Below are 25,958 nucleotides of genomic sequence, written 5' to 3'. Positions count from 1 at the left end.
AGACAGGGTTTCTCTGTAGTTTTTGGTGCCTGTCCTGGAACTAGCTCTTGTAGACCAGGCTGGCCTCGAACTCACAGGGATTCGCCTGCCTCTGCCTTCCGAGTGCTGGGATTAAAGGCGTGCACCACCACCGCCCGGCTGTGAATATCCTTTCTTCAGCAAATATTTGGTTTTTTATAGAGGAGCAGCTATACACAAACATGTACAACAGAAAACAAGGTAGATCACTGTCAGTAGAGGATTGATTTAAGATCATTAATTTCCAGGAGGGACATATAGCCATTGAGTATAATATTCAAGACACTGTGACGAGTTCAGGTGAGACTAACATAGACGGGCCCTTCGCTCACAGCAATCGGGCATCAGAACTTCTGGCTGCAGTGCAGACACAGAGGGTGAAGCAAATGAGGATTCTCCACTGTCAAAACACCTTTGGCTCACACAGCTTCCAGCCACCTGAACCCATTTTATGGGACAAATTTAATCTCCACTTGCTGCCAGCTTGCTCCTGCTACCTTGTTCAGAAGCCTCTCTTTGGCTCACACGGCGCTGTTCTCACTTCTGCCTTCTCTTGCTCATGTCCGTTTTCTGCCTGAAATGCTTCGGGCCCCTCCCTCTTTTATCCAAAGTCTGATTCTTGAACGCATAACTGATTCATCACCTTCTCCTCAAAACTTGTTTTAATGTTTTATTTTCTTTAAAAAAAAGTCTGAGACGGGGTATCATGTCGCCTCCAGTCTGTACCCCCCAAGTGCTCAGATTACAGGGGAGTGCCACCACACCCAGCTCACGGAATGCTAGGGATCAAACCCAGAGACTTGTGAAATGCTAAGCAAACATGTTACTACTGCTACCACAACCTCCCCGGACGCTCCATTCTGACTCTACCGCAGTATTAGTTACCTTGTATGAGGTGATGTTTTAAATTATTCACGCATATGACCTTGCTTAATTTTGTAAAATTAGTGATATGTAAGACTCCATTATAAAGCAGAAAAGCCTAGAACATTAAAAAACAAAAGTTCTCATACACCTAAGATATGTATTTTCAAGCTAATAAAAATGTGAAGCTATAGATATGCTATTTGACTTGAATGCAGTAGTCATTCTACTATGAATGTGTACATAAAAATTACATTGTACAGCGAAATGAACCCATACAGTCAGTCACGCTGGGGACTTGCAATGTCCTATTACTATGGTTTTAATCTACTAGTGAAAACATCTTCAACAAATGTCCATCGTGTGTCTATCCAATGAATTCTGGAACTTGCAGGCTAGCAAATCCTATACTGAGAAGGAAATACAGAAGTCATAAGATGCTGGGTTCTTTTCTTTAATGTTTTAGATTTATGTGCATGCACACACTCATGCCATTGTCCCTATCACCACGTGTAACTGCAGCTCACAGGACAACGTGGATGGCAGTTCTCATGTTCCGCCTTCTGTGAGACAGGGTCTCTTCCACATGGCTACCTACGCCGGGATACTGTCCCAGGAGCTTCTGGGAACTCTCCTGTCTCTGGTTTATGTCTAGTTGTAGGAGTGGTGGAATAACAGACCCCTGTGACCTCATCTGTCTTTTTATGGGTGCTGAAGATCAGAACTCAGGTTCCCATACTATGCAGAAAGCGCATATCACCTACTGAGCCATCTCCCCAGTTTGGTTTCCTTCCTTCTTTCCTTCCTTCCTTCCTTCCTTCCTTCCTTCCTTCCTTCCTTCCTTCCTTCTTCCTTCTTTCTTCTCCTTTCTTTCCTTTTTGTCCTAAGGTGAGATCTTCTGAAAACTGACAAATGGAAATGTCTCTGGAGTGAGGTTACTGAGTTCACTGTTCTTTCTTTTGGAGAGAGTCAAAAGAATTTTTGAGTATAGTTAATTTAGATCAACTCTGAATGTCATTTTTATTTTGCTATTAATGTAAATTATAAATGCTCTCTCTTGTGTTTGTTTTCCTTACATGAATTTGGATACATTAGCCTCGGGTTAAGTAAATTAAATGAAAATAGCCCCCATAGTTCTAGCATCAAAACAAAATGTGGCTGCTTGGTTCTGCGACTCATTTAATAGATCACAATCAGACATCAACTAAAGGCTTGTAATTTAAATTATGAGCAGAGGGGTTCAGAGCTGTAGCTAATTCATTACCCACACAGCTCTAGTTGAAGTGGCAATTTACAGTCATGTGTGTCACATTAATTGTAATCTTGTTTCCAAATCACAAGATAAATATCTCAAGGAACATAATATATTATGGTCATAGGTCAGCCCAAATGAATGTCTAAAACAGATTAGTACTAAGTATATGCAATATGTCATGTTTATAAAGTTATAAAGGGATAAATTGTATTAACGTTTAGCAGATTATTCACTGTACATCATCAATGTTTAGCTTTAAGCAAATTAATACTCCATTTATTCATAACATTGTATGAAAATACCACACACAGAGAAACACAAAATCTCTGACGCAAAATCTAATACGTGAGCTTAAGTCGATAAGCATCCATTTTATCTTTCCCCACAAAGAGCTTGCTGCTTTGATTCACACATGTGTAAAATACGTATGTTTGGCTCCTAGTGACTCAACTAAAGGACCATTGTACAATTAACAAAATATAATGGTCACAGTGCAGGCCCTACCAATGCTTGGTAATAAGTCTGCTTATCTTCTCTCTCTCATCTGGAACTGTAGCCAAGCCTCATCTGCAGTCCTAGAACAGAAAACAAATTGTCCCCAAACACACGGCAAAGTAAGTGCAAGATAAAAATGCAGGGTATCCTTATAACTGAAGCTGCGAGTTACATTTCAGATCTGAGCAAAACTTAAGCTAACGTGCAATGTGCATGCCTGCTGGTTCTGAGATTATGGGGGGAAGGAGGTAACCAACTCTTGCTTCTACCAGGTCTCCATGTAATTGCGTGCCATTCTTAACTCAAGTCAGAATCCCTAATGGAAGAAGCTTCAGCAATTCTTTGCTTTTCCTGAAGGAATTTTCTGTATTAGGTATGCATTAATTTCTCTGATAAAAAGAAGTCAAAGTTTGTTCTGGCTCACAGTTTAAGTGTAATCTTTTAGGGTGTGGCATACATGGTCGCAGCAGCAGGGAACAGACGGTCACATTGCATCCACAGTCAGGAAGCAGAGAGCAATGCATGTCCCCTCTTTCTCCTTTTTAATTCAGCCCAAGAATTCATCTCATGGATGGTTTCACTCATATTTAGGAAGAGTATTTTTTTTCACCTTAATTCACCTAATCTATATCCCCCCGACAAAGATACCCAAAAGTTTATTTCCATGGTGATTGTAAATCTCATCAAATATACAATCAAGAGTAACCATCAGCAACGTGTTGCGAAGTCTCTTTGGGCACAGTGACGGACGGTGGAGGAAGATCAAGCCGTCTGATTCCAGCTGTCAGGAATGCGTGGCTGAGCTCTCACGGGTGCTGCCCTTTGTGTTGCTGTTTAAACTTTCATTGATTCTGCGTGTCTTTAAAGCAAGGATAGCTACCTCGAGTTGATCAAGAGCTTGTTCTGTTTCACACTTAGTCACACCGGGTCCAAAGTTTCACCGATAGTCCCTGTAGACAGTGAGGTACCACCAGTGTTCTTTGTAGACAGCAGAGAATGTCATAGAGTACCACTTCTCCTGTGAAGATGGAACCTATGTTTTGGTAAGTGAAGTTTGAATGAAGATGAAATGATCAAGGCAGCCAAGGGGGTTTCTTCAGATCTTTGCAAGGAGAGACTTTTTAAAGATAGCTTTTCAGAATAAGAGGAGAGAAACTTTGCAGGTAAACAATGAAGCCCTTACTGAAAAGCCTCAGTAAGTTTCTGCGGGGCTGTGTAAGATGGGAATCTCATCCTCTATGCAATATTTTACTGGGACAAATGTACTGCGAAGGCTGCTGTGCTCTGGAACTGTGGGAGTATTGGGTGTCCCTGTAAGACAGGATCATCCTGGACCACATTTGGATGGCACCAGCACAAAGAAGGAAATCATTGATGGAAGCTATTTTTTCCCTCTTAAGGTGTTCACTGGGAGATGTGTCTGACACAGCTGAAGATGCTGACTGCACTTGAATGGCGGCTAGGAACTGGGCTCAGACAATCTGATGCTCAGTGAGACTCCAGAGAGTAAGGAAATGACACTGTGAAAGGTGCTTCACACCTCGGCCTTTCAAACACTCCCACATCTCCGAAGTGAAACCTGTCAACCTTTGAGGAATTCAGAATGGCTCTTTTAGTCAATCTGATCTCATGACGATCAAACAACTTTTGGGACTTCCCTGAATGCTCATTGGGAAGCTAGGCCAACAATTTCAGGGATAAAGCAAGAGCAGCTTTAGAACGTCCCTGTCAGGATCCGGCTGGCTGCAACCTAGAAGACTCACAGAGAGATCTTGAATCCCATTTTTTTTTCTCTGAAGCTGTGTAAACTTAACATTTCTCTGCCTTTGATCTCTTCATCCACAGTCGCAGCTCTCAAAGACCAGGTGGAGGTGATTAGCATAATGAATACAGGGACAAACCAATAACCAAAGCAGCATGGCTCCTGCCTCCCTAGGGTGGTGTCTACAGTGAGCCACCCAAGGCTGCCACAGCAAGCCAGTGCCACAGACTGAGTAGCCTAACAACAGAAATTTATGTTTCCATAATCCTAGAAGCCAAAGATCAAGTTTTTGGCGCATCTGGCTTCTTTGGAAAGCTCTCTCCATGACTGGCAGAGGGCTATCTTCTTACTGTGTCCTATTATGGTTTTGTTCCCCCTCAGTCCATACATCTTAGGCTCCCCTTCCTCTCCCCCGAGCGAAATTGGTCATATTGGATTAAGACCCAGATTTAATGATATTTTAACTTTGCATGCATTTTAAAAGACCTGTCTTCAACACATGCCTTTGGTGCCACCAAAGCTGATGATACTAACTGCTTACTTCCCAGGGTGGCTCTGAGGATTAAAGGACGTGGCGCTTCTAAGGAATTTAGAGCAGTGGGGAACACGAAATGCTGCTGTGAAAGTGTTTATTAGTGGGTTTTAAGAATGAATTTTCTCAAATGTTCAAGGGCTGAGGAGCTATCTCTGTGATTCGAGTCTGATGACTCAAGTTCTACGCCCAGAATTCATGTAAAAGTGGAAGGAAAGAACTGAGTCTGCAAAGATTGTTCTCACATGACTAGATGCATGCACACACGCACAGACATGCTCATGCATCACACATACATTAGTCTGCAAAGATTGTCCTCACGTGACTACATGCATGCTGTGGTACACATGCACACACACGTGTGCGCGCGCACACACACACACAAACAAGTTCATGCACCACACATACATATATACACAATAATGAATAAAATGAAATAAATTTTTGAATGAGACAGGGACTCACCATGTAACTCAGAATGTCATTAAACCCACAGTACTCTTGCCTCTACCACTGGAGGAATCCAGTTAGTTGTTCACACTTAAAATTCTTCTTTTTGAAACCTGACTTAATTTATTCTTGATGAAATGAAAGGGCCTCCTTCTTCCTGACAGTCAGGAACCAGGACTGCGTGCTTATTATTTCTGCACTGCAGTGTACCTTAAAATTTAGTATATGCTTATCCGTGTCAACTTAAGGGGATTGAGAGATGCTCAGATGAGTGAAACACAGTACTGGAAATTTCCAGAGAGAATTAGCTCATGAGGACTCGGATCTAATCAATGGCATATAGCATTGATAGATTGAAAATCTGAATGGATAGCCTACTGGGAAGTGTAGAAACTGCAAGGTGGGGCCTGACTAAGGCAGTCGGTCCTTGGGAGTGCTTGTCTTAGGAGGGCATATCCTGGCTTGGCTCCTTCTATCTTCCCAACTCAGCTTTCTCAATGTCATAAGCCATCGGCTCTGCCTCACCACACTCGCCTCACCATGATGGATAGAAATCTATGAACCCATACGCTGAGGTGGATCTTTCCCCACTTCACTGCTGTGACCTGACAGAACAACAGAAGTCCAACAAACATCCCTAGCACTTAAAAAAAATGAAACCTTCTTGTTTAATACAGTTTCTACGAATCGATCAAGGCACAGCCTAGTTGGAATATTCTGGCCCAGTCCCTCATGAGACTGCAAGACATCACGGGAAAGATTGATTGGGCTAATCATACACTTCTAAGTTGGGCAAGTTGTCGATATTTGGAGGCAGTTTCAGTCCCTCATTATGTGACTTCCTTAAAGAGATACTTAAATATCCTTAAAGTCTGGCAGCTGACTTTCCCGAGAGGAAGTGATCTAAGAAAAATCAAGGCAGAAATAATAATAACTTTTATGTACTGGACTCAGAAGTTACCAGTCATGACTTACACTGCACTCTGTTGGTGGAGCAGCTCCCCTGGCACAGAGGAGGGATGTAGAAAGGAGATTGCCACACAGCAAGCATCCACCGGCGCCCTCAACTGAACAGCTACCATATCTGATCAATCAAATGCTCCTACAGGACTGTGAAACATGTTGGGTGACACGCTAACATGCTAACAATCAGATATCACAGCTCAGCACAGATGTTAAGTTGGGACAGCACCACTGGCCACATGTTGGACAAAGAAAGGACTTCCTATCTTCCATACTGTGTACATCACTGTTTTTCAATTTTTTAAATTCTTTTCATTCTCTTTTATTTCTTAATTCCTCAGTTCTGGGTCAATGCCCCTTATCTTTCACTAGTTTTTATTTTTAATATATTTTCTGGTTAGTTCCTTAGCTTGTATTGTTTGAAACCAAGAACCTTAAATGATACAATCCTTACCCTTTTTCCCCATCTTTCCTCTGCTACAGTTTGTCCCCCTCTTCTCCTAACTTCCTGTCCCAGATGCCTTGGTCTAGGAGATGTCACACTCCACGCTTCAGTGACACTTCCGAGTTCTCATTCTCCCCTCTGTTAACAAAGTATACACCACAATTACCTAGACAACTACCATTAAATGGTCAACTTCCCTCCAGTACAATTTTGCTTCCAACAATAACAAAAAAAAGTGCAGGTGTTCTGAGAATCTTGTTCATTTCATAAATCCCAAGACCCCATACAGTAGATCTTCCCCAAGAGTCAATAAAAGTGAAACATTTTTTTGTAGTTTTTCATATCTTTGTGAGAGAACTCACACCCCTTAAGTACCAGCATTGGTAAGAATAGAGTATGTGTCTCCATTTTCTGTGTTTTACACTTCCCAATGTATTGTTGCTGCGAATTTTAAATCAGCATTTTTCAAAGATGTTGGATGTCCTTACCGTTTGACACAACGGATTTCAGATAAATAGAGTCTCTTTTCAGTGACTTCTTTCCACTATGTGAAAGCCAAAACATAATTAGAAGTTTGCTTCATACGCATCACATTGGAAAAGGGAGTTATTGTTTGATTCGGTTGCTCAGTGCCATCTGGTGAAGGAGGCGTGTCTGAGGACTGAGTAGGGGTCCTCAAGCCAGCGTTCACTGGAAATGCGACCAACTACCTCCCCTCCACCAACTGCCTCAGTTACATTTTTGATATTCGACCACTTCCCAAATCCACATGTGATGATCCAAATACAGTTTGTTTTGAAGAACATTTCTCACTGAAGATCAAAGACACAAGAGAAAGGAAACAGAATTTTTTAGAAAGGCTATAAGGTTTGGGTTTTTAAAAATCAAGTGCTTAAAAAAAAAAAAAAAGACTTGCCTCACCAACCTGAGATATAATGAGATTCCTAAATACTTTTAATATTCCATTTAATTACTTAATCCCCAGGATGAACACAAAAGAAATCCAGAGGCAACTTTTTCAGGGGCAACCTCTGGAACCCCATTCCTCCTTAGCCAAACAAAGAAAACGAATGGAAGTCTGCAGAGGACAGGGTGTGGCCTCGATGGCTTCTTCAGCCTTCTTTATTTAATAGAATCAAAGCTGGAAGGATGAGGGCAGGATGGGAAGAAAACACTAGACCCTCCAGCAAGGAAGAGATCCCATTCAAGGGCCAGTTCTGCCGTCACTGCCATCCACGCCCGCTGCACCTAACTGGTCCTCTTCAGAGCATCCCTTTTGTCCAGCCTACCTAGTGCCAGTTCTTTCACTGCTTCCCAGCAGGTCACTGTCCTTTAACTGTGTGTTACGGCAGGGAGACTTTCCAGTTAGCCCGGGGCAAAGACTCCTTCTTCTTGATGTCCTATAACTCAGGAATCAACGCCTGCCTCTCCTCAGGGCATGGGCTCCTTTAGGTAAAAATCATTGAAAACCATTTTAATAAATGCAATAGTGAAGAGATTCTCTTCTCTCCTAGAAACCTCTGACAAAACACATTGACTTGTACAAACAGAAAATTTTACATGAGGAGAACAATCCCATCACAAAATACCTTAACATTTACTGTCCCTGAATCAGTAGGTCTGTCCCCCCATTTACATAATTAAAGATGGTCATCAAGCCCCTTCTCTCTCTCTAAATGATGAAAATCTGGTTCAGACAGGATCCACCTAACTAGACAAACAACTTGGTGCTAGTTGGGAATTTTCAGTTCCCTCTGGTACTATGCAAAGGTAAGCCAAGTCCATGGCTACTAAAAGATAATGTGTAAAAATGTGGAACTGGTCTGAAAGACACGATTCAGCAGATGACTGAACCAGTTCCCACAGATTGAACAGCAACCCCACTGGCCAAAGCAGGAATCCTCCTTAGACACAGCCTGATATATGGAAGGAACTCAGGCATTTGAAGGCATTTATCTCAGACCGTACCCTAGCCTGTTTGTGCACAGAGCAATTGGCTGTGGATGAACCCATGGCTCAATGTCAGCTGCAAGTACTAAGGTTTTGCTCTGACATTGAAGGGCAGAATGTTTCTCTCTTGTTAGATGAGCTGTGCAGCCATTAAACAGCCTGCCTTAAAGTGGAATCAACAGAGAGGAAGTGAAACTAGCAATAAATCCCGGCCTATGAGAGACAGAGTTCTCCACAAAATGCTGAACTTCCCTTTGAGCTGAGTTCTTTGGGAGGGTGATTTTTGTTACTCTCTACCAGAAGGTTTTTACAGTGCACGCCAGCGGGTTGTTTACCAGGAGGCTTAATCAGTGTGGTACCGCGTAGAAGGGAAGTACACTTGGTCTAAACCCCTGCCTACTGTCACCACCCTAATAACAGGAAGTAGCGTTTAATTGGAACTAGGAGACGTGGCTCTAAGAATAATCATCCAAGGCTAACCGCGTGAGTGGTTTTGATGTCAGATAAATTGGCTCTCTTGCTATAAAGTGCATCTCTCCTGATTAGTACTTGATTAAACAACAACAACAAAAATAACCTCTTCAGGCTGAAATATCAACAGCCTTCTGGGTTCCACTTTCCTCAGCAAGATAATGAGCAAAGCTCATTGCTTAGCAGATTTTAATTGGATGAATATTTGATACACAATGGTTTTTCTCTCACCTTCTGTGCTAAAAGTTCCATTACCACATGAAGAGTTTTCCTGTATTTTCTATACCTACATAGAAAGACAATTGCTGCACCTTGGTCATTTACATATTTAAGATTTCTTTTAATTTATTCGCGTTCATACAGCAGTAGTTGAAAGCTCTCTGCTTTTGACCGTAAGTTCTTCTTTCCAAAATAGACTTTTTAAGAATTAACATTTAAGTGGATTTTTGTCACACTGTTAAGTTCTAAGCAGTTACTGTGTGTTCTTTGTTCTGTAAAGAAAAAAAAAAGTGTATAACAAGCAGTCAGAAAATGCAGTCGTGGCCCCCCAGGATTTTGTAAGCTAGCTCAAGTTAACAAAATGAACAGGGTAAAGTAATTGATAAAATGAATCATTTTAGTGTCTGGAGCAAAGGACGAATCGGTGTAAAAAAAAAAAACGTAAGTGGAAAAAATAATTTGGTGGAGAGACTGTTAGAATTTATGATTTGACTCATCAGACAGGAATAGGTCAATCAAGAAAAGGTGTATCAACCTTACAAAGCCACATGCGATCCTCTTTAATTGCTGGTCTTGTAAGTCTTCGTGAACTTATTGCACTCTTGTGAGCCCCTATTGTCTGAGCCTTTTATATGAGTCTGGGTATAAACATGTAAATAAATAACACTTACTGATTCATAGTGAAGACGTATAGGAGAGAATAACTTTTGGTATACATAAAATTTCATAATTTATTAGACAGACGTAAACTAACATACTAATGAATTGGATATTCTTATTAATTTTTACATAGAAGAATTAAAATATGTGCTGAATATTTGACATTGTGTGGCACAGAGCATCTTCAACATGTTTCAGAGTTAATATTTTGATTTTATAATAATCAAACCAAGAACATCACTTTGCAAAACCACTTATTAAAATATGGCAGAAGTATGTTCATGGCCCTTTCAGAAATTTAGAATGTGCATCTCCATGTATCTTCTGACAATATCTTTAATTCTCCACTTTTGGCTCCTTAATACATTTGGTGCTGTAGCTACGGATAGATATAGACTGGCTAATACATGATTCTAACCAAAGCTGATGAGATGCAGGTGATCACTGAAGAGTTCAGAGCTCTGGAAAACTTTTCTTCTTGATGGACCACGACAGCAACTTGACAGTGGACATTAAAGGAAACCTTAGCTCCTGACTCAACTTTAAAGCCATAGGTCAGTTTGCATTAGCTCTCTCAATACCTTATGTCAACCCTGAAGCTCAGAGAATTCCAGTCACGCCAAGAACACGAAATCAGGAAAGGAAAGGACTGATCAATCTGAGACCAGGTCTCCAGGCTGGGTGGCGAGCAAGCTCATGGCCTGCAGACCAGTTGGCTGATCATAACACAGAACCCTCAAGTCACGTAGAAGCCACCCCTGCCGGTGACATCAGGATTGTCTGCACTTCAGGTCCACAGAGAAGCATGACCTACAGAAGTAGAATGGGAACACTCATTTAAGGCCGATGGACAGGAGACGTTCTTGTGGAGCATTTGGCCGAAATCTAGTGAAAGTCATTATGTTTACTTCTTAAATTTCTAAATGTGGAAACTGAAAAAAACAAAAAGTGACAAAATTAAAAAAAAATATATGTAGAGTATCTGATGGATCCTTGCAAGCAATGAGAGAACATGGGGGCATAGGGTATTGTGAAAGCAAGAGAAAACAATATCAAAATTACAAGGGTTTTAAAAGACTTTGAAAGGTAAAAGGTTTACAAGAATTTCTAATTTTTTTCAGAGATTGTAAGATCTTTTCCCTCAAATGAAAGCAAGAAATTCGGCAGGTCTTTCTCTTTAAACACTTCCTGAATACGCATAAGAGATGTCAGAAATCTCTAATACGATGGTTTTTGCTTACAAACATAAATTCTAACGCATTTTCTTCCTCAGTTTTGCAGTGTACTTGGCATAGAGGTTGTTAAGATGTACCTTTTGACAGTAGACAAATGCAAGCAAAAAAATATAGACAGTCCCCTCGTTGACAAAGTGCCAGTCTGTACAGACACACCCAGAAATCATCTCTTAAGCTCTATTGCCACACCAAGTCAAACTTTTCTACTGACATCATGGTAAGTAGATTAAGGAAAGGTACAATTCCAATACTGCATAAACTGGAGGCTTCTTCTTTTTAAAAAAGCATCAAAAAAAAGTACTGTGTGGACCACTACTTTAGTCCTATGAGTGTAAAGAACACGCCAGAGGCTTACGGAGTTAGTCACCAACCACATCACCTTTTGTGTGTGTTGCCTACTCAGCCTTCCCAGATGTCACAATCAACACACACATTTGTTAAACTGGAGAAACTCTTGGACCACAGCAAACAGATGCTACAACAGAAGGAAATTTTCTTCAGGGGCTGAAAGAAGGAAATTTCCAATTAAGAAATGCCTGGACACTTTGATCTCCCATCTAGTTGACTGAACTCTGAGATTTCCTTATGCCACACTTCAGAATAAAAAAAAAAACTTTCTATTTCTCTCCAACTATTATTTGTGTACACACGGATTAGTTTAAAATAAGCTCACTTTTGTGTCCTTTTAAAATTGCTTTGGCACCTTAGAAAAATGGAAAAAATGTGTTCTTTCATGTAGTAGTGGTTGCAGTTGCTCCTTTTATTTTTATCCATCTGGTGCCAACCTCGCCTCTTGACTTTCTCTCCATTCAGTTGTCAAGTTATACAGTAACTATCACGTGCCTAACTCTTCCATGTACCTACCAGCCGTCTATTCAGACAGAGTCGCTACAAAATGCAAAGTGAGCAGATCCCGTGTGTAAGTGCAGGACAGACATCACGACCTCAGTGCCAACCGTCCACCCGTGATCAAGTGTCACCGTGCCACCTAGGTTCTGTGGCATCTTTCCAGGTCAAGATGAGACCATCCACCCGGCAGCTGCTTCTCTGGCAGCTCTCCTCACTCTGCCCTGCGTGTTTCCAGGATCCCTGACCGCTCTACCCCATGTTCCCGGCTATCTGTTCTCCCCAAATTACCACAAGTCAGACACAGGCAGCAGACTTCGTCAGAGGCGCAAGTCCCTGGAGAGGTCCATGTGAACTCAAAAGCTAGCAGGTGTCTATCTGAAGTCATCACTTTGTTCTGCAAAGTCCTCAGCCATGGACCATTTTCTCAGATCAGTTTTAGAGACTTCCCATAGTCCCGCATCTCCATAGGCACGTGACTTCCTTCACAACCACCTTCCTGCAGCGAAGTGGCGACTGACCCAACCAATGACGTCCACATGACTCACAGTTTACATGCGAGTTGTCTTCATTCTATAAGTTTTGAATGTCCGTGTCATGGTTCCACTGCTGTAGGATCGTGCAGTGTAGTCCCCCTGCCCCCCAATTCCTTTGTGTCCATCATTCATCGCTTTTTCTTCTTCCTCCTTGTAACCATTAACCACTGGCGTTCTTCTTGTCCTTGATTATGCTCTTTGTGGATTGTTCTTCAGCGTCTGTGACACTTCACAAAAAGCAAAATCGGAGATGCTGCTTAGCACATCCACCGGAATCTTCCAGTGAACCGTGGTTTACTTATCCATGCACTTGCTAAGTATCTTAATTGCTTCCAGTTTGGGTCAATCATGGATGGTGCAGGTGTCAGTTTTCACCTGCAGATTTTTGTGTGGACACAAATTATAACTCATTTGAATAAATATCAAGGAACATTATTATGGGTTCTATAATGAGAGTACAGTTAGGTTTTTTTGTTTTGTTTTCTTTTTTTAAAGGCTGTCAAACTCCTTTCCAAAATACTAGTCCACTCCTGTTGCTCCCATATCCCCAGCATTTACAGTTAGTGTTTGGGATGCTGACTATCCTATCGGGTGTGCCAGTACCACATCACTGTTTTAATTGCCAGCCCCTTAACGGTAGTCAACACCTTTTGTAGGAGACAAGGCAGGCATGAACGGCGGTCAGCTTACCTGGCATACTTCATTCTAAATAAAAACCATGGCACGTGCTCCTGAAGGTATAATGCTTAATTCTGAAGGAGCATGAGTGGTTGGCTCATGGACAGGTCTGCACTCTCCACACCTCTAACGTGCCTCTCCCACATAGAGCCCCTGGTGGTACGTGCTAACCAATCACAGCCCATGCGCTTCCATTATGTAAATGGTTGTTCACGTTCAATAAAGCAGATGGTATTCCCTAAATCCATGGCCAGAGTGGCTTCTCTCTAAGCCCTTTACAAACCCATGGGCACGGCGGTCTTGCCAGGGAACATACACCCTGGCAACAGTGGTAATCTTTTTATAAGCTCTCAAGCTATCTCTGTACGCTATTCAGTAGGGTGTGTCTGTTCAAGTTTCTTCCACGTTCTTAACCAGCTGTTTCTTTTTCTTATGAGATTTTCCTAGTTCCTATATATTGTAGATAATGGTCCTCTCTCTGGTGCTGTCTGGAAGCTTTCTCTCTGTCTTTATCCCCTCACTCATCCTTATATCACAAGTCGCAGAGATGTTCCTCATTTCCCTCCAGTCCACTTTATCAATTCCTTCTTTCATTGGTGTCTTTGGTCCTGCATCCAAAAGATAATTGCAACAGTCAAGATCTTTTAGATGATCTCCTACCCTATTTCCTAGGACCCTCCTCATGTCATGGCTTACATTCATACCAGTGATCCATTTTGAACCAATTTTTGTACATGGTATAAGTTTAGTATTGAGATCGTTTCATTTTCTGTTTCAGTACTCAAGGCTATTTTCCTCCCAGTAACTGAGACTCTAACATCCCTGGACTCTCATAATTCCTGCTTATATTTTTAATTGTAAAATAGCTTTCCTATCTTCATCTTAAGAAGTCATTCCTTATTTTTCCAGAGGGCATCACTATCATAACCAAATTCACAGATCAAATTATACATACATATTTTTAAAAGTGCTTAGTCATGCGTCCTCTACTAGAGCATAATTGTGAACATCTCTGCAGAGGAGTGGTCATTGAATTTTCCTTTATTACAACTTCAAATAAAACACCCTGAATCCCACCATGTATGAAAAATTAATAAATCATTGCACTTGACAGCTTGCAGGGTCTCATGTCATGCCTTACAGCTTTAAGTCTGTCTTACAGCTTTCTCCTTCTCTTCCCCAATGTTTATGAAATGTAATCACACCAAAAAAAAAAGGGGGGGGGGAAAGGGCTTACTGACTAAACAATACCTGAAGGGAAAGGATTTGCTGTGTTATTTATGGTCTGTAGGCTTTACATTTAAAGATCTATTTGTCAATGTGTACACTATATCAGAATTCAAGTGTTTATCCTTTTGTCTTTCTGAACACTTCCCTAAGATTTGAAATAAGTCAATATACTACTGAAGTAGACAAACAGATCAGAAAAAAACCTCATCTTGATACCCGTTTTCTAACTTAGAGAAGGCATTGTAAAAAAATATTTAAATTTCCAATATTACTAAGATTTATTGTATCGATTGTTGATATTTGTAAAATGAAGCAGTACAGTGTCTTGTTTTAAAGGCTTAGTGTGTGTGTGTGTGTGTGTGTATCTGAGAACATGTCTTTCGGGTATATGAGGAAGCCAGATTAGGGCATCATATCCTCTGGGGATGGAATTGCAGGTCTTTCTGAGCTGCCTGGAATGGATTCTGTTATCTGAACTTCATTTCTCATGACTGCACAAGTACTCTTAACTGGTGAGACACTTGACTAACCCTAGAAAAACTTTGTAGGAAATTATGCATAACCCCTATTTTTGATGAAGACATAAAAATTATGAGGAAAGATAAACTATTAAGGGAAAGCAAAAAGCGGCTGTTGGGATATAATTGGATCCTGAGAAGTGTAAAGATGACATTAAAACAAAATGTCCATATAATTAAAGAACTCAGTATTACACCATGAACTTCATTTCTTGAAATCCCAGCAACATCAGGGCCCATTAATTTTGAGTCAATGAAGTCCCATTAGTGTTCCACTGAGTCCGGAGCTGTATGCTTCAAGAGAAATATACCTTAATTGATTTTGAAGATTTAGGGATAGTTTGCAGACACTAACTTAAGTGTAACAGGGGTGATCATCACCATCCGTTTGTGTCAGCATCGGCCGCGCAGGCTTCCCCCGCGGTTTTTATGAGCATGTATAAGGCACTTTGCTCTTGATGATAAACAGTTTCAAGTACCCAAAATCATGGGTCCTCAAATGGATTTTTGCTGAGAGCCGAAGATACGATAACCGTCAGTTCGACCTCTCTTTCCTGGAAACTCTCTTCATTGTCCAATCTTCTATCCCCATAACTGCTTTCCAATGAAGAAAAGAAGAAGAACCTACAAATGCCAGCACATTTCTTCCACTGACAATTCAAGCCGTAAGATTGACTTGATACCAATATAAATGAGTAAAACATATACCTCAGCCTCATTACAGAGTGGGGTTGGGTTATACTTTTTCTCTTAGATTCTATTTAATTCCAAGGATACCATAAATATTTTGCTATTTCCCAGTAATTCCTTTCTTTGTTTTTTCCAGGTAAAAGACACGATGACCCCATGGCTGTGGCAAAGAGAATGCTTTGCAGCAACGCTGCCATTGCTCGCGGTTAAAACCAACAAGTCTGCAGGCTGACCGGTGCCATTGCAAGCCAACAAAATAAGACCATGCTGACACTTCTGCCCAGGCCTCCATCTGGGTCTGCTTTTCAAGGCTGAGATGACACTTCCATGCCACTGAAGCAATAGATTTCCCCCTCCAAATGACTTGCATCCCTGCAGCCGTGTGGATGCTGCAGTTCGTGTGCAGAAACAACGGTCACTGAGCTGGGGAGGGGACATCAGATTCAGAGCTCTGGCTGCTTTAATGTGGAATGAGGTCTTTTTCACATTTTTTTTTTCAAGGCACACAAAGAGCCATGAGTTTTTAATAGTGATGACAAGAAACAATTATCCTGGCAAGGTGCTTTCCAAGTTGTCAGCAGAGCCAAGAAATGGGCTACTGAGAGCTGGACCGGAGACAGTGTACAGTAGTCAAAGAATGCCCATAAGAAATGTACGAAGTGACAACCCCCCTCCCCACCCTAACCCTCAGCCCCACCCCATTCCCCTTGCCGCTTTCACCAGACCCAGAGGAAACTACTGCAGGATGCTGTTCACACAGCTGGGGGGGGGGGGGGTATTGAGAAGGAACACGAAATGAACACAGGGCTCCCCTTTAGGGTCATTCACCATTTTCACAATGTTTATTGTAACCCACTGGTAGTAAGACCACGCAGTGCGGACCAATAGATCAGCATTGTTTGAGGCTGACGTAAACTACAGCGAGTTTGCTCTCTCATGTGCGTATTGAGGAAATACTTTAACAGTGATCTTCGGAAACTAATAAATGTGGAGTTTTTTTTAACCTGGCTTGTAAAACTGTAGGGATCTTATCCATAGCCTTATTGAGTAGATTTTTGTTTGAATTATACCCCCCCCAAAAAAATGTAAGGAGTCTCTAAGTAGTTTTTGATAGCCTCATGTGAATTAACAAGTAAAATTATAATTTACAAGGAATATTTTATTTTTGAATGATAGTTTGAGTAAGTTAGACTCCATTTCTCTCACATACCTCACATATGTAGGTGAATTTTCCCAAAATTATTTTAATATTATAGATGTATATTTAAAATATATTATTTATTAGTAAAACTCAATCATTATGTAAAACACAACAGTTTAAAGATAAATCCAACCGTACACCATCATTTTAGAATAGAGAAGCCTATTTATTCCCTGCTTGAATTTCAAGTATGCCAATATTTAGAAAATAAGTGTTAATAGAGTAGCCTAGAAATAGCCAATGACTATGGTCCCTCCAACCAGCCAGCGCTTCGTCAACACCTGTCGGGTATAAGAGCCCAGTCCTCCGGTGATTCATTCCTGTGGCTGCATTTAAGAATTCCTCTTTTGAGGGCCGTGATTATACGGGCTTTGGAAAGGGGAGGCATGAGGATTGTAAATTCCACACCCACCTAGACAACATAGTAAGACCCTGGTTAAAAAGCCCAGCAGGTGCCAGGCACTTCTGTGTTCTGGAACCACAAGATCCAGTGACCGCTTGAGAGAACGCGGACAGAGCCTTCTCATGTTTCCATACATTTAAAAAGAAAACTGAACACTCTTCAAAAACTGACTCTGGCCTCTAATTTGAAAATGTTCTCTCTATACAATGCAGAGCTAGGCAGCCACACGCCTGAGGGTTGGCCTGGAGACTGGACAGCAGCCCCTCTGGTGTCCAAGGGCCCTGACAGCTTGTGTGTGGATTCACAGGACTGGCAAGAGCTTTACAACAGCTCAGAGACCGAGTTATGATAACATACCAGTGAGTACTACTAGTTTGATACATTTTCAATTTTTTTTATTTTTTGCATGCATGAGTGTTTTGCATGTGTGTCTATGTGCTCCTTACATGTCTGGTGCTCACGGGGGCCATAAGAGGGCACTGGAGTCCCTGGACATGGGCTTACAGACTGTTGTCACCATGCATGGGGCTGGGAATTGAATGTGAGTCCTCTGGAAGAGCAGCGAGTGCTCATAACTGCTCAGCCAGCAATCCAGCCCTGGGTTTGGAGATTTTAAATTTACCATTATCTACCTTCTTATAAATATGTGGAAAATAAATATGAAGATTTAGTGTCTAGAGAAGTTACACAATCATTGCGTGTAGCATGTAATATTTGGGTCTGGGGTGAAGACATCTGTTGGTTCTTTAAAATTGGGACTTTTGTAATAAAAAATGTAGAACAGAATGATAATGAAATACTAACCATCAATTTTTCTTTCAAGAAACATTAATAGGGCTGGAGAAAAGAGCCAGCTTAGGAGTGCATACTACTATTCTTAGCGAGGATCCATGCTTCTGTCAGGTCTATGCCAGGTGGTCACCACGACTTCGTACCGCAGGAGTTGACACCTCTGGTCTCGGTTGGTACATTCACTCACTGCACAAACCCCAACACAGACACAGGCATATACACATAATTTGAAGTCATAAAGTAAACATTTTTAATACTTATATAGCTGGGTGGTGGTGACGTGTACATCTTAAATCCTAGAACTCTGTGAGTAGTTCAAGGCCAGCTTGGCCTACAAAATCTAGTTCCAGGACAGGCTTCAAAATTTCAGAGAAACCCAGTGTCGATAAAACAAACAAACAAACAAAAACTTATCTAGCAATTAAAAAATAGTTAATATTTTGGTATCTCCAATTTGATAATAATGTATTCTTAATTCAAGATTGAGAATTATAAATAAAATTAATATTTGAAAACCACATATATATTTCCAAGAATAGAGATAAACTAATCTTTTCATATATTTGTCTATAAGGAACTTTAATTCTCACATAACTACTCTGATGGAGCTGGGGAGATGGATTGGTTTGTAAAGTACTTTTTCCACAAGCATGATCCATGTTGAAATCTCCAGAACTCATGTAAAATGTCGAGGTGGGGTGTACCTACAATTCTAGAGCAGGGGAGGCAGAGACAAGGGACTCCTTGAAGCTCATTGGCTAGTTTTGTCAAACAGGTAAATTCTAGGTTCTGTGAGAGACCATGTCTCAACACAGAAGGTGGTGAATGATAGCAACCTAATGTCTCTCTCTGACCTCCAAAAACATGAGCGTGTGTGTCTGTGTGTGTGGACACACACATACACCCCACAAAGATAAAGATGCTAATTGACCACATTAAAATTAATCCACAACATAAGGAAATTAGAAAATGCCCCTCCAGCCTCAGAATCCCTTTGTCAATAATTTGCCAGAGTGACAAGCACATAGGGAAAGGGGGAGGGGCCTGACATATGTTCTCTCGGCCTTTTAGGGATGTTGTTCCTTTGGTCACAAGCATGTAAATGTACACAGAGTGTGATCTTGTAGACATCGAGGAAATGGGTACTGTTCAAAACAGGAAAGGCTCATGACTGTTACCACGGCAAAACTGACAGAGTTCACAACATCACCCAGCATGCCATGGGCAACATTGTAAATAAACAACTTAAGGGTAAGAGTATTAACCAGGGACTTAATGTGTGCACTGAGCCTATTAGACACTCTTCAGAGCAGAAACAAAAACAATCAGAAAAATACAGTCAAAAAGAGAAGTATGTGGAGCTTTAGCTCCAGCTAGCTGTGCCCAGGGACGTTAGTGAGGACTAAAGGGAGGGGCTGGGAGCTGCTCAGTCCTTTCCTAGTGAGTTCATGGCTTAATGTACAAAAAGAAACTTAAAACAAGTGGAAGCGTTTTCCTTCAAAAAGAGAGAAAATAGCAAAGCCAAACCACAAAAGCAATAAAAACTTGTAACATAGTTCCTCCAAGTGTCAGCATGAAATAGATACATGTGTAAATTGTAAAGAGGAATCATTTTACTGGAAAGAAATGTATTTGGCCAGTAACTAAATGGAATTGATCTACCTCTTAAAAGTGGTGTTGTAGTCTGATTGGAATAACATCTCTAAATTTCTGGAAATTAAAAAAAAAAAAACTTGAAATACAAATGGACTCCTTTTGCACGTGTATGAAATTGAATCCAGTTTTGAAGATAACGTCTTAAGTGTTGAGCCTGAAGGAGCCGCTTGCTTTCTTACGCTGGGGCTGAGCAACCCCCTTCTAGATACACACAAGGTGAGCTTTTGCACAGACCAGGAACAGGCATGAGTCCCGTCAGCACAATTCCAAGTAGCTTGTTGAACATTTCAAAGGCCCACTAACAGAAAGTCACCAAGTAAATGACAGTATGTGTTCAATAAGTACTTATGAGAGTGGATAGAACAAAACCCACTATCAAATTTTAAAATATAAGTGTATATTTATGCTTGAAACAACCAGAGAGAACATAAATGACAAATTTTTTTCTTGGGTTTGAAGGCGGGAAAGCTCCTAAGATCCATAAATATTCTAGTTACTACTGTGGTGTGCTAGTGAAGAGACACGGGCGTCTCATGGTTTGTACACGGGTGGTCTGGAAACTGCACAGAGAACGTGGAATTTAAAGTTATAGCAAATGTCAACGCAGCATCAAAGACAGAGCAAGACAAGCAAGACAGAAACAAATTCAAATCCAAACCATTTCTGAACAGGAAGAGCGACAGACTCCTTAAGGAAAAAAGCAGAAATGTCTTGAGGAGTCTTATGCAGACCCGGTGTTTACTCAAATTGGTGACGTCATCAGTGTTGACTCAAACTGGTGACGTCAGGTCCAGCTGAGGTGCACACGTGTATTTGTTCCTTCACGTGACCACTCCTAGTGTCACACTTCATGACTCATCTGACTTTAGCTCTTTCCAGCTCAAGAGGAATGAGGAAGTGCAGTAATCAGGAAAAGGAAAAGCTATACATGCCAATTTTGTACTCGTTTAATAAATATTTATATCTCTTGTACAACATGTATGGTGCTTGGTGCTGGAGGGTGACACTATGCACATTTGACAAGACTCCTGCCTTAAGGCAACTCAGTCTTAAGTGGACTGCACATCCATGGCCAGAGAACTGGATTCCTGGGTAGTGCATGGTGACAGGAATGGGTACTGCACATCCATGGCCAGAGGGATTCCTGGGTAGCGTATAGTGACAAGAGAGTCACAGAGTGCTGGAACGCTTTCAGCATCTTCACATTAAGAACACACAAACAAGGCTATAGCTGAGTTGATAAAGCCAAGAATGAGGATCTGAGCTTGATCAAAACCTACATCATAATGATGACACGGTGCCGTGAGCTTGTAATATCAGCCCCGGGGAAGCAGAAGCAGGAATCCCTGGGTTCACATGCCAGCCATTCTAGCAAAATTGGTGAGGTCCAGACCAATGACAGACCTTGTTTCAAAGGAGATAAATATTCCCGAAGGCAACATTTTAGGTTGTCCGAAATTTGCAAGCACAGACACGCAAGCACAGACATGCAAACATAGACACGTATGTACATGGGGACCCACACATGTATATTCACCCTAACATAAGAAGATTCACAGGCATGTGTTCGTACACACACACACACACAGAAAGGGGGGGGGGAGATTAGATAGATAGATAGATAGATAGATAGATAGATAGATAGATAGATAGACAGACAGACATCCACAAATATAACCCCACATCAGTGTACTTGTGCAAGGGGATTCCAAAGCTAGTGGAAGCTCTATAACTTAGTTTCTTAGGAAATGAAAACCCTAAGATTGGATTTTAAGTGAGGGCATAGCAGGCTGGTTAGAATTTGCCTGAGAAACAGTAGCTACAACAAGAAGAAATTTAAAAGGCCCTTTAAGGCTGTAAGATTTTATCTCAAGGGTTATGAGAACATTGACATGGTCAACAGCGGAAATGAAGGTCAGTCTACAGGATGCAGACGGACAGACTTGTTGATCTGCACTTGCGTCGTGAGGGACAATCAAACTGGACCGGGCTGATGGAGAGAGGAAGCAAGGTGGAAAGTTTCTTACCATGCCGCCTGGGTAGCGGTAAAGTAGGCGCTGGCTTGGACACAGAACATTTAAACATCATTCTACTTAGCTTGGACTTATAGGGGCTATGGAAATTATACTTAGATCTTTTTTCCGGCTATAAATGTGGTTGTATTTTTATACATTTGTGTATGTGTATATGAATATCTAATTATATATAATTCACCAATTCATGTCTATTCAGCATAATTCATAACAAGAGAGAATTTTACAGGGGGCTACTAGTTATAATATGATAGGAAAAGTATTAAATAGACAAAAAGATTTGGCTTTTTGTCTGTTTTTAGAGTGCAATAATTCCGTGATACAAAGTTATAATTTCAGAATTGTATTGGTACACTTTTACTTCAAAACCAGTTATAAAGTATAGGTGGTCTTCTTTTAGATGTCATAGGAATGAGTCATTCCTTGACAGATCCTTGGAACATTCTAGAACAGTGATTCTGAAGCTGGTCTGCACATTACGATCACCTGGAGAAGCGACAAATCCCAGGCCTCACTGCAGAACAATTGAAAGGATGACCTCTGTGGAAGAGATGCAAGGCAGGGACGGGTCTCTGTGTGCTTCAGGTGGCTACCACATGCAGACAAGTCTGGGAACCTGTGGTCTAGAACAGGAACACAAAAGTGAACGGAAACTTCTCTCTCTGTGTACCAGAGCTGCTCTAACTTAGGGGCCCACAGAATCGGGTGTGCAAGAAATTATTCCTTCTTCTTCAGCCCGCAGCAGTTAGTCATTTCCAACCATTTCACACACAGCACAGGAGGAATTTACTCTGGGTTCACACTGAACTTCTCTCTCTTCTCCCCTGGACTGCTTCCTAGCTGCAGCTGGATGTGCAGTCCCTTCAGTGAGGGTCCTAAAGTGTCCGTGGAGAAGAGAGAGCTTAATTGGGGCCAGCACCCACATAATGTCCAGCTGGGACCGATCCACTGCGTGCTTTCTCCTTCAACGCTTGTCTTCTATATCAGTTTCTGGGCTCACTCACGTCTCTGTCTCCTTCCATCCACATCTGATGATGCTCCTGGGCTTTCCTCTCACGTCCTCGCTGCTCGCAGCCTGCCTCCATGCCACCATGTTGCACGCTGATGACAATAGACTAAGCCTCTGAATACAGAAGCCACCTAGATTGAATGAGTTGGCTTTATAAGAGTGGCCATGGTCATTGTGTCCCTTCACAACCAAAGAAACGCTACTAAGACACACCCTGACTTGATTAGCTTTCTACCCTTTTACTTTATTGTATTCAATATTTTTAAAAAATGTTTTGTTATAGTTCCTTGATTGCCCTGCTATTGCCTTTGTAGTTCAGGCTAGTATCTGACTTACAGCTGAATGCATCATCGTTTGGTCTCCCCAATACTAAGTAGGACCAGCTCTCTATATGGCAATGGCCATCTGGTACCCTGATGCTGTTCTTGCTGGCAGTAAACTGGTGGTATGTGACCTTCTGTAACATGAGAGAATTTTTGCCGACCCAGTATAAACAGCACTGGGTTCTGAGAAGGAAGACAGGGCTGGTCTAGAGTCACCTACTTTGATAAGAAGCCAAGGGGGGGGGGGAATTTCTAAATTTAGACAAAAAAAATGTACAAATGCAGATCCCTTTGCCTTCTCATGTGCAAGAATAGAACTGTTGGGCCTCAGATACATTTAGGAGTGACTTACAAAGGCGATAGTTTCCAAAGATGATTTTACCTTAGAAATACTTTTCAAATAAGATCATATAAAGAATCAGTGTGTGAGGCAGAGCTAAGGAATAAACGGGCTATAAAAGAGATGACTCAATGTCTGTAAGATATGATATCTTGCTGAGAGATTTATGAGATACATGGTTTGAAGTAGATTGGGATAATAGTACAGTTTCAATAGGTTGGATGTGATAAGATATTTGAGGGTAATTAGGACAAGGGCCAAGGTAAAACGTCATGATGGGAAAGTACTGCATCATGTGTGAAGCAGAAAGACATTGCCGCAGACAGAGGGAATGACAGTCAGACTCTGCATGCAGTTAAGTCAACTGATGACTTATTTGGTCTGCCCAATGTTTAGTTTTTTTTCCAATTGTGGAAACAGTTTGCTTTGAATTATCAGCCAGTGTTTAAATATGGGGAGACTGTCCACACTATTTCTAAAAAGTTGACTTCCCTCGAAGAACCCAAAGTTCTGCTCATGTCAGACCTGTAGTTCCATGTCAGTAATCAGTAGTGATCATTAGAAGCAGACCACAAGGGCAGGCCACAAACTCAGCCAACTGTGGGAGCCCACGTGACTCAGTTTCCATCTGAAATCATTTGACTTAAAGAAGTCATTTGAGTTCAAGCTTGCCCACTCTGCTTTTTCCTATAACCTTGAGGGCTATGAGAGACTTCTGATTTAGCCCGTGAGAAAAGAACACTCTATCTAGTAGAAAGAATACTGCTGATGACAAACCTCAGGAACATCAAGATAGAAAGCGAGTCTGCTTCCGAGCAGCAGGCACATGTTGGAGAGGAGGCTGCTCACTCAAGGACAGGGATGGTCTTGTGGTTAGATACTGACTGACAGTCTGGGCTGTGCTTTGTTCTGTTCTTGGATATAAGCAAGTTCTGAAATAAACTCAGGGCTGTTTGGCTGTTTCAGCATGACCGGATAGACCTCCCGATTCTATTCTGTCTTCTGTTTCTCTCACCTGACTTTCCTCGAGAATCCCCTGTCCAGGAACCCTAGCTGACTTTGTAGGAGCAGGCTCTTACAGTCAACAAATGTGCTACCCAGCTCCTCTTGTTGCCTCTGCAAATGCCAGCTGCCATTTATTATGGAGACACTGACTGTATTACTGTTGTTGCTTTGTAGTGCAGAATAATGTTTTCTTTACGCCATGTTTCACGTACTTCTCAGCTCTATGGTCTCTGCATGTACTGAAGTTTTTGATCTCCACCATAAGGAAATGTCAGCGGACATTCAACCTCAGCTGGACGCATTTGTTCTTCATTTGGTGGGTGGACAATCACAAAGCTTAGAAGCAATCAGAGTACTTCGGGTGGCTGGGATGTGCTTGTAGAAAATTAACATGATAAAGGGAAGTAAAATGAATTAAAGGAGGAGGTGAGGTAGAATGCATAACTAAAATTCCTTCATCATTCAAGTAAGAGTAGAGGGTGGCAGTTAGGCTGGCATGGGTAGCAAGAGGGATAAAATGAATCAGACCCAAGATGCTAGGTGAATAGAAGCAGGGGGCTTCTAGAACTAAAAGGAGAGATGGAAAAAGAGCACCAGAGAGCATGCTCATTCTTTCCACCAGAAGAAGTGAAAGCAATAAAAATCTGGGAGAAGTGCCAGGTTTTCTTAAGGAAGAGTATCCCTTGCTTTGGGACATCTTGCTTTGAGATGCTTCCTGAACATGTGGATGGACAAATTCATCAACAGTCAAATGTATTCTCGTAGGTCAGCCTAGGCTAAAAGCTAAAAGCATAGGTTGTGGAAGTAGGCAGAACTCAAGAGTTCTGGTGTATGTAATGAAGGGATCAGTAGGTCCTACATCCTTTGAGAAAACACGCAATGCATGGTGAGTGTTCAATATAAAAAAAATGGCTCACTAGATTCACATGAAAATTTCTGGAACGCACAAATGTGGAAGAAATGACAGCCAAAAGGACTGCAAACAAAACAACAAAATAAAAATGTGGGTGCCACTCAAAAATAACTAGAAGCTTGGTGACAACTAACCTTTTGGTGATTCCTAGGTTCAAAAGAGACTAGTAGGCATTGGATTCAGAACTGAAGACTAATAGGCCCAGAGCCACAATATGCCTGCTCTAAATTCCTAGTCGGTCTCCCCTTGTGGTAGCTTGCTTTTTCTACTCCATTGTAGGTACTGCCCTGCTTACCTTCGGTGACAATGATTGACCTCAAGACACATTACTCCAGTAGATTAGATTATAAATCAGAGCAGTCTCTATGGATGAATGTGTAGATGAATAGAGAAAATATATTATCTAATCCTCTCTGAAGTTAAAATGGACTCTGTTTTAAAATCTTGTGTTGGGTTAACTAATTCA

The 25,958-nt window shown here is 41.4% G+C and overlaps 1 long non-coding RNA gene across 3 annotated transcripts in view; it reads right to left on the bottom strand.

The window, feature by feature from the left end:
- Window positions 1-674: 674 nt before the first annotated feature.
- The window catches only part of LOC125394816 (uncharacterized), a 71,220-nt gene continuing 45,936 nt past the window's right edge, over window positions 675-25,958 (bottom strand). The window contains exons 2-5 of one of the 3 annotated variants that reach the window (XR_014998780.2): window positions 11,699-13,987; window positions 9,437-10,894; window positions 8,074-8,230; window positions 675-7,596 (exon numbers count right to left, since the gene is read on the bottom strand). This is a non-coding gene — a long non-coding RNA (uncharacterized LOC125394816). Of the gene's footprint in view, window positions 7,597-8,073; window positions 8,231-9,436; window positions 13,988-25,958 lie in introns of all 3 variants that reach the window. The other 2 variants (XR_014998779.2, XR_014998778.2) reach the window with 2 other exon arrangements.

This window comes from Myodes glareolus, chromosome 21 (genome assembly GCF_982192425.1).
Source record: "Myodes glareolus chromosome 21, mMyoGla1.1, whole genome shotgun sequence".
Taxonomy (NCBI): Eukaryota; Metazoa; Chordata; class Mammalia; order Rodentia; family Cricetidae; genus Myodes; species Myodes glareolus.
The sequence above is the reverse complement of the archived record's forward strand: the minus strand, read 5'-3'. Positions and strand labels throughout refer to the sequence as shown.